The sequence below is a fragment of the Tupaia chinensis genome, unplaced genomic scaffold (genome assembly GCF_000334495.1).
Source record: "Tupaia chinensis unplaced genomic scaffold, TupChi_1.0 Scaffold000534_1, whole genome shotgun sequence".
Taxonomy (NCBI): Eukaryota; Metazoa; Chordata; class Mammalia; order Scandentia; family Tupaiidae; genus Tupaia; species Tupaia belangeri.
This window is the reverse complement of record NW_006160047.1, coordinates 1275166-1284195: the sequence shown is the minus strand read 5'-3', so window position 1 is coordinate 1284195 and position 9030 is coordinate 1275166. Positions and strand designations below refer to the sequence as shown.

Here is a 9030-nt window from a genome sequence, read left to right as displayed (position 1 = left end):
TGACGGACGCTGAGAAGTCCTGACAGGTTGTCTACAAGCTGAAACCCCTGGGATGCCGGTAGTGTGGTTCAGTTCAAGGTCCAAAGACTCAGAACCAGAGAAACTGATAGCATAACTCTCAATTCAAGGCCAAAGGTTTAAGATCCTTAAGAGCTGCTGGTGCAATTATCTGAGTCCAAAGGCTGGAGAACCTGGAGTTCTGATGTCCAAGCGCAGGAGAAGAAAGGGATTCCAGTTCCAGAATAGAGGCAAATCACCTTTCTTCTGCCTTTTTGTTCTGCCCAGGCCCCAACTGAATGGATGGCGCCACCCACATAGAGAGAGGGTAGATCTTCCCTATTCAGTCCACCAACTCACGCACTCTCATGGCACACCAGAAATAATCTTTACCAGCTCCCTGGGTGTCGCTTAATCGAGTCTAGCTGACTAAAATTTAAGCATCACAAACCTCTATCTGACATTATATTGTATATTATATATGTATCCTAATGTACATATGTTATGTGAAAAATGATATCAAGCTTTTCAAATGCAAAGTTTAAAATATGATTTTGAACTTTTACAAAATTGATTCTATGTGAAAGTGAAGATTATCTACTAACTTTATCTATCTTTCTTTCTATACACACAGGGTTTGTTGTTTTTGTATAGCATGTAATTACCTAAAATTGATAATAGAACTCAAAGCATAGCAATATTTTTTGCTGTAGAGAATAGTTGGTAAATTCATTTATGAAATTTTAAAAAATTATATAACTTTATTATTATTTTTTAAAACTTGCTTGAGGGTATGTGTGCTCATCAGAGAGGGGTAGTGGGAAGTGAGAAAACAAGCTGCTAGGTCTGGGATTTGAACTGCAGTCAGCCGTGTGAGAGTCTAACCCCTTAACCACCACACCACCTGCTGGCCTTTATCTATGACACTTAACAAAGAGTTGGAAGATGAAAGAAAATTGCTGCTCATGTAAAAATGAAAAATATAATTAATCAACATACAAAATTAGAGGAAGACAGGAAAGAAACATAGCTTAAGTAGATAATAAATGTAAATAATTTGGTCTACCAAAATAACCCAGTGTTCTTTGTAGCATTATACTATTCAGTTTCATGTTCTACTTTCAGTTCATTGAATAATTATCAAATTTGTATTTATTTTTGGTTTACATATTTATGGTTGATATTAACTGTGAATTTTGAAGTTTTATTTTTAACAAATTTTAAATATTACTTTTGGCTTCAAGATTAAGAAGTAAATACATTATCTATATGTAAACAATTGTCCGTTCTTTCATTCTTCATTTAAAAGACATGTTTATGTAGGAAATAAATTAAAACCAACTAAATGGGACCAGCAGTTAGCATAATGGCTATGTCTCTGGACTCCCATGTAGTCAACTGCAGTTCCAGTCCTGGACCCGACGGCTTAAACTCACGCTGGGCACGTGTGCGTGCGTGCCCAAGATCCCGAGAGGAGAACAGAGGAGAAGGGATTGCGATGTGGCAATCCCCCCCCGGGGGGTGATTTCTCGCTTTCTGTCTCTTTTCTCTGTCTCTCTGGCGAGCGCACGCGCCCTTATAGCAAAAACCTCTCAAAAAAAAAAAAACAACTAAAGATTTTCTCGTAGCTTTATAAGGATATTTTAAAAGGTAAAACATTACATAGTACCAACTAAACAAAAGATTTTTTCTTCCTGTTTTATTGTTAGGACTTTTCATTTTTTTTAAAACTACTCTAATGACTGAAATCTGAATAATTGGTTCTTAGGGCTGAAAGGGTAATTGCCCCCAGAAATCTGTGAAAATGAAATAATTAATATATTTTATGATGTAACGGGAGATTTAAAAAAAAAAATCCCTTGCCTAAACATATACATGTCACTGTATTAGTTCCTAAAACTGCCATAACAAATTTACACAAACTTAGTAGCAAAAAAAAAAAAAAAAAAAACTCTTTGGCCTGGTGTTAAAGCAGCTATAGTCCACATGGCCAATTAAAGTGAAGTTCAACTCCTGGATCCAATGACTTGAGAAACATGCCAGGTGCCTGTATTTGTGCCCAAAATCCCAAAAGGAGGGAGAGATGGAGGAGAAGGGATTGTGATGTGATCATGCCCCATGGGGTGGGGGACATTGGTGCTTTCTCCTCCCTCTTTACGTGTCTCTTTCTGGAGAGTGCATGTGTGCTCTAGCAAAAAGAAAGAAAAATATCTTCTCACATTTTTGGAGGACAGACAACCAAGATCAAGATGTGAAAAGGGCAGGCTCCCTTAGAAGACTACGGATGGGAATCTTTCAGCTTCCGGTGGCTTCAGCATTCTTTGGCTGTAGCTGCCTAACTCCAAACTGTGCCTTGTCCTCACATAGCCTCCTCTGTTCCTCTCTCCTCTGTGTGCCTCACAGGGACACTTGTCATTGGATTTAGGACTCATGCAGATAATCCTGGATGATCTCACCTCAAGATCCTTAACTTAGTTACATCTGCAAAGACCTTTGTTCCAAATAAGGTCACATTTATATGTTCTTGAGGTTAGAACATAGACACATATTTGGGGGGGGCGTCATCATTCACTCCAAAAGTCACTTTCCAAAGCTTTACACTCACACATAGATCACTATTACATGGTCATTTCTTACTGTTACTATAGAGGTAGGAGCTGAAACATTCTGTGTCACTGAATCATTGCATATCCCAGCAACAGTGATGGGAAGAAAAAACTCTGGGAAGAGTGACCCTTGATTTAGGTTCATTGTTGTCTTATTGAAGATCCACATTGGCTTACTGGTGTCCTCAGGCATCGATTACTGCTGGTTTCCTCTGTTGGCTCAAACTTGCCCTAAGTGTTTTATCAACTACAATTTGAAAATCTTGTGTCACCTCCCTTGTCCCTCCCGTGTCTTGAAAACACCTTTTACCATTTAGGTGGGATCAAGAGGAGATTTTTTTGTTTTATCATATGTTTGTAGTCCTGTTGGAAATCAGGAAGTTTCCACTGTTTGGGGACATTTTCTCATGGTGACTATCACCTCTTCTTCAAATTAAGAGACTTGATTGGAAAAACAAACAAACAAACAGAAACCCAGGGTATTTCTTCAAATTTAATATTTTTTCATGAGCTTAAAATAGGCTAAATGAAAGGGAGACTTGACATTTTTTACTTGTGTAAGTCCCCCTGGAAGGCTTGGCAGAGGAAGGCTTCACCTTTCAGGACTGATAGGTGAGAGGTAAGGGCAAGGGTGCTCCCTGAGCCTATGCCAGAGCTACCAGAGCCTCTGCTCTATCTCCCTCCTAAGCACTTAGCTAGTCCTAGCCAAGGTCGGCAGAGCAGTGAGCTCCCGAATTTAGGGATTAACCTTATTGATATAAACAGAGTTTCAGAATGTTTAGACTAGGAGGGTGTGTATCCTGACCCCACAGAGAGATGACACAGAAACTTCGAGTTTGGGATCCTCCTAGGCTCACCCTGGCTATGATGATTTGTATCCTTCCGTTATAATAAAACTATACTTAAAAGTGTAACCCTTTCTTGAATTCCGTGAGTTGTCCTAGTGAATTATTGAGTCGAGGGGCTTAGTAAGTACTCCTTGGAAGTAAGAGTGGCCCTCAGCTGGCCACTGGAGCGGGGGTGGTCTTAGGCAGGACAATGCCCTACACCTGCACAGTTCAGCCCAGCCCCAGCTAGCTGGAGTCAAAGTTAGTACAGCCCTGCTTCCCCCGTGGTTACAAGTTTCCTACTGCCGCTGCCGTCAACTAACAACAGGCCAAATGGCTAAACCAATATGCAGGTGCTGTCTCACGGTGTCGGAGCTTCACTGTCTAAAATGGGCTCATAAGGGCTGCTTTCTTTCCAGAGGCCCTTTAGGAGAATAAGTTTCCATGTCTTTTTTGTCCCTGGAGGCTGCCCACATTTCTTGGCTCAAAAGAGTATGGCATGTCATCATTTCTCCATCACTTCTGCTTCTGTTGCCCCATCACCATCTCTGACTTCCACCCTCTGCTGCCCTCTTATAAAGAACCTCTCTCAATTGCACTGGGCCTACCCAGATAATCCAGGATCCTCCCCCATCTCAAAATCCTTACTTCAGTCTCATCTGTCATGTAAATGAATGTGGACACAGGTTTGAAGGATTATTTGGGGACCATTACTCTGCCTACCCTGGATGGCTGTCGCCAGTAGGAAGAGACTCAGAAGGAGTAGCCTCCACTAGGTTTTATTCGAAGCCAAAGTCATACTTTTAAATCCTTTCAAAAGGCCCAAGTATATTTTGCTAAATGTAATTGGTTTCTGTCTACATAGGCCTTTCTTGTTAAAATTTAATTATTACTACCCTTAGGGTTGTCTTTCTTTAATTTTTCTTTGTATTTCCTCTTACATACCTATTATTATTAACCCAGATCTCTTACAACGAAAGTTTATATCCGGGGATGGAGAATGGGATTCTAAATTCTACTGCTAAATCCATTATATTCTTTTTTAAAATGGCTTCTGATCCTAACCCTCTCATTTTTCTCAGTAGCAATATAAGAGTAAAGTAATAATGGGTAAGTGAATGAGCACAGGAATTAATAGTATCTGGATTATAAATTTAGCTTTCTCATTTAACAAGTTGTACATTCTCTTTTCTTTTCTTTTCTTTTCTTTTCTTTTCTTTTCTTTTCTTTTCTTTTCTTTTCTTTGTATTTATTGCCAGAGGACAGAGGTACTCCACATAGAGAAACAGAGACAGAGGGAGAAGGTACCCCCAGCGGGCACAGCCATGCCTCAGTCCCCTCTCCATTTTTTCTAGCCTGTTGGTATTTAGAGCCTGCCCTCAGATGTGCCCAGCATGTTTTTTAAGCCACTGGGGCTGGGATTCAACTCCTTTCATCACGAGGCTGTGGGGCTGGCCTTACTTGGATGTGACTTGGGGAAATCACTGAATCTCTCTAGGGTCAGTGTTCTTCGTCTATATAATGGCAATATGCTGCAATAATGTTAATCACTAGGTCGCCACGAGGATGAAACGTTCTTCACAGTGCCTTGGGTATAAAGGGCCAAATCGTCACCTTTTTACTTCACTTTCACTATCACTGCATACCTGAAATGGCGCCTACCTGCTCTTAAGAGAACCTGTTCTCACAAATTCTTACCCACCATACCTTTTGCTCTAAGGCCCACATTCTCCATATGCACGTCACTGCACCTGGTGAGCCAAGTCTGCTCTCAGCGTTAACACTAACTTGCTTTTATAAACCAGGCAGGTGTTCACCAGCCAGCCGTGGGTGGAAGGATGAAGTATAATTTAGAGGAAGGGTTCGTCTTGGCCTTCACTGTAGTCTCCCAACTTTTGAAATCTCCACAAGAAAAGAAATGATGTCTGTTCTGTAGGCCCCAGCGCTCTACACCTGGCAGAAGGTAGGACACGTATGCACACTTCATGCATATTTGATAAGTTAATTAAGTAGCTGATAAATGCCTTGATGGCTTTGGTTTTCTCTTTCAAGTTTTTGCTCTGTTCTCATTCTCTGTTGCTATTTTTTCTTCCCTTTAAAATACAGCCATAGTTTGGGGGCCAGTAGGTGGCATGGTGGTTAAGGGTACTGGGTTCCCACATGGCCGACTGCAGTTTGAGTCCCAGACCCAGCAGCTTGCTTTCTGGGTTTCCCTCTCTCTCTCTCTCTCTCTCTCTGTCCCTCTCTGGTCAATTAAAAAAAAAGTAAATAAGGTTAAATAAAATAATTCTTTTTAAAAAATATATAACCATAATTTAAAGAACAGCCCAATGACTACCAAGGACTTGCTCTTTTGGTAAGGTTTTTCTTACTTCTGCAAATAGTACTACTGTATGACTGACGTATGGAAAGCACTTGATAAATGCTTCTTGAATTAACCTTTCCTGCTCCAAGTAACATAAGCTGCACAAGAACCTTCACAAATAACACTCATGATTGTAGTTGTAGTCACAATTAATTTGATCATTTTGATTGACCTGGAAATATTGTTCAACCAAATTCCTTTTCCTAAACAATGTGGCTGATTGATAGACTGAACCGATTACATAAAATTCAAATGCAATTTATATTTGCAATTTGCAATCAGTTTAGTGCATGTGGTGGGAGCCATCAAAAATATTGTTAGACTACTAATGACACTCCCAGGTCATGTTTCATATAATTTTTGCCTCAAGTTTTGGGGTTCCTCATTGTTTCTTTCATGAAGTAATCACTCCAAGGTGTGTGTTGGGGCTGGATTGTTATAGCAAATGGCAAACTGTGTTAATGGGAGTCAGCGAGGAATTTAATTATTCTCCCAATTTCCAAAGGCAATGATGTATCACATTAATACTTTTCCTTTGCTTTTCCGGCACGTTAGTAGCTGAAAGTAAAATGATGTCCCAGTCCCTAGTGTGTTTGCAAAGGTGCCATAAATCACACCTCTGCTCCTTTTCAGCAGATAAGCCATTGTGTCCCGATGCTAGTGATCTGCACAGACCATGGACAGAATGACACAGGCTATGAAATCCGGACAATGTGTTATTCCAAACTTACTTCAGGAGGAAGTTTTTTTTTCTTAATTTGGGGATTTTTTTCTAAATGATTTCCAGTTTGCAGAGCTGATGATTTTTTCTTATCAAACCTTCTAAAGGCATGTGTGTGTGTGTGTGTGTGTTTCTGTTTTGTTTTATTTTGTTTGCTATGTGGTATGTGTGCTCACCAAAGAAGAGAGAGAGAGAGAGAAAGTAAGAAATCGTCCCCCTGGGGGAAGGCCATACTGAAATCCCTTCTCCTCTAGTCTCCTTCCAGGACTTTGGGCACACATGCACACAGGCCTGTTGTGATTTTCAAGCTGCCAGCCCCAGGACTCAAACATGCAACTGGCCATGTGGGATCCAGCCACCTTAAATTCCATGCCATCTGTGGGCCCAAGTTGTGGTATTTTTAATTATCATACTCAATCAATTTTAGTTGTATTGTCAAAAACCTCTGACATTATGATAATCCTGCAAATTTACACCCTTACTTTTTTTGTGTGACTAGGCAAACCGCATGTAATCTTCAAAGACTACACCTCCCGGCATCTCCTAATAGTGTGTGATAGGGCCTGACTTCTGAGCAGTGCGGAAGAGGGGGAGTCACCTGAACTGTGATTCTCACCACCTGAACCAATCAAACCAGTTCTTAGGACATCAGACCACCTGACCTTAGCAAAACAAGACCTGAATGCAGGTTGTGCAACGGGAAAGTCCAACCCCCTAATTAGAAGACTTCTGACAATTACTGGCAAACGTGACCAAAGCAGTAGAAACTTGTAGAAATGAAATTTCCCCTTCATTTCAAAATATTATAAAGTCTATAATGTTGAGTACTCAAAGTCAGTTAAAAACGGAATATTTTTGTATAGGACAGAGGAAAAAAGGGAAAGAAGGCTAGAAGAATAGGGAGAGAGTAGGTGAGAGGGAGGTGGAAAGAGGGAGAAAAGGAAAGAAAGAGAAATTGATTTGGGAATACTTAAATTAAATTAACTCTGGCTATTAAGATTCTGTATCAGTTTATTTTCATTTACCTCTACTTATATTCTGTATAATCATGAATGACTTACAAGCAAAAAATTTTATTTTATGAAGAAATTGATTTATATACAAATGTCCATAGTATAACAATTCTCATTTATATATTTTTGCCAGATACCCAAGATTCCATTCATTTGCTTGCCCACAAAGACAGTTACCGATTTCTTTAGCTTCTTTTTTTATGAGAAAGAGACTAAAAAATAAATCTGAATATTATTTTTCCACAATATTTACTTTATTCATCTCTCCAGTCACATAAATCCTATGGGAGGGAGGGTCTTCAAAAAGTTTATGAAAAATGGGTATTATAAAAAAGTATGTGTGGATTTCAACTTGTTTTGGTACCAAAATAAACTTGTATTTTAATTTCCTTTCCCCAGAAATGTATGAAGACTCTTTGTGTACCATGTGTGAATGGATGGTTCAATGGCTTTTCCAAGCAAGAAGAGGAAGAGAAGAATTGTTTCTTCTTAGGAAGGTTCAGATTCTAGTGCCCTGTGGCTTACAATATTTGTGGTATTGAGAAAAGACAATATAGCAACACTACAGAGATGCCGGGTTTTTTTGTTTGTTTGTTTTTTTGTTTGTTTGTTGGTTTGGGTTTTTTTGGAGAGATTTTTGCTATAGGGCGCGTGCAATCGGCAGACAGAGAGAGACAGAGAGACAGAAAGCGAGAAATCACCCCTCGGGGGGATGGTCACACTGCAATCCCTTCTCCATTCTCCTCTTGGGATCTTAGGCACGCATGCACACGCACCCAGCGTGAGTTTTGAGCCACCGGATCTGGGATGCGAACCGCGGTTGACTACGTGGGAGTCCAGTGACATAGCCATTGCGCTAGCTGCTGGTTCCCCAGAGATGCTGGTTTTTTTTGGGGGGGGGTTGTTGTTGTTATTTCATTTTGGTTTGACTTTGTGATTGTTATTTTGCTTGTCCAGTTTTTTGGAAAAATGTATGGTGAATTAAGAATTAAAGTAGTCCACGGGGCCAGCAGGTGGTGTAGTGGTTAGGATACTGGAGTCCCACATGACTGATTGCAGTTTCAGTAACAGACCTGATGGCTTGAAAATCACTTTATGTGTGGTGTGTGTGTGCCCAAAATCCCAAAAGAAGAATGGAAGAGGAGAAACTGTGGTGTGCCATCTCCTATGAGGGGCGATTTCTTACTTTTCCTCTCTGACTCTTTCTGGTGAGCCTACATGTCCTATGATAAAAAAAACTTTAAAAAAAAGAATTAAAGTAGTCTTATAGAAAGAGAACTGAACAGAGTGGTAATGGGACACTGCGCCTCTTTCACTGGATCTTCCAGGCCGTGGGAAGGTATTTGGGCACATCTGTTCCTTCTATTTTCCCACCAGTAAAATGGGAATGTGAGCTGCCCCTTGTACTTCTCAGAGATCTAATAAAAGGACAATGGATAATAAATGTGCAGAAGTCCCTAGGTATATTTAACAAACTATATTAGTACCAGATGATTTCCTG

At 40.2% G+C, this 9030-nt stretch overlaps 1 long non-coding RNA gene across 1 annotated transcript; it reads left to right on the top strand.

Annotated features, from left to right (window-relative positions):
* Window positions 1-288: 288 nt before the first annotated feature.
* On the top strand, window positions 289-7167 carry LOC102498537 (uncharacterized). The gene is made up of 3 exons (XR_335794.2): window positions 289-325; window positions 5236-5393; window positions 7016-7167. It is a non-coding gene; the product is annotated as an uncharacterized LOC102498537 (long non-coding RNA).
* The last annotated feature ends 1863 nt before the right edge of the window (window positions 7168-9030 follow it).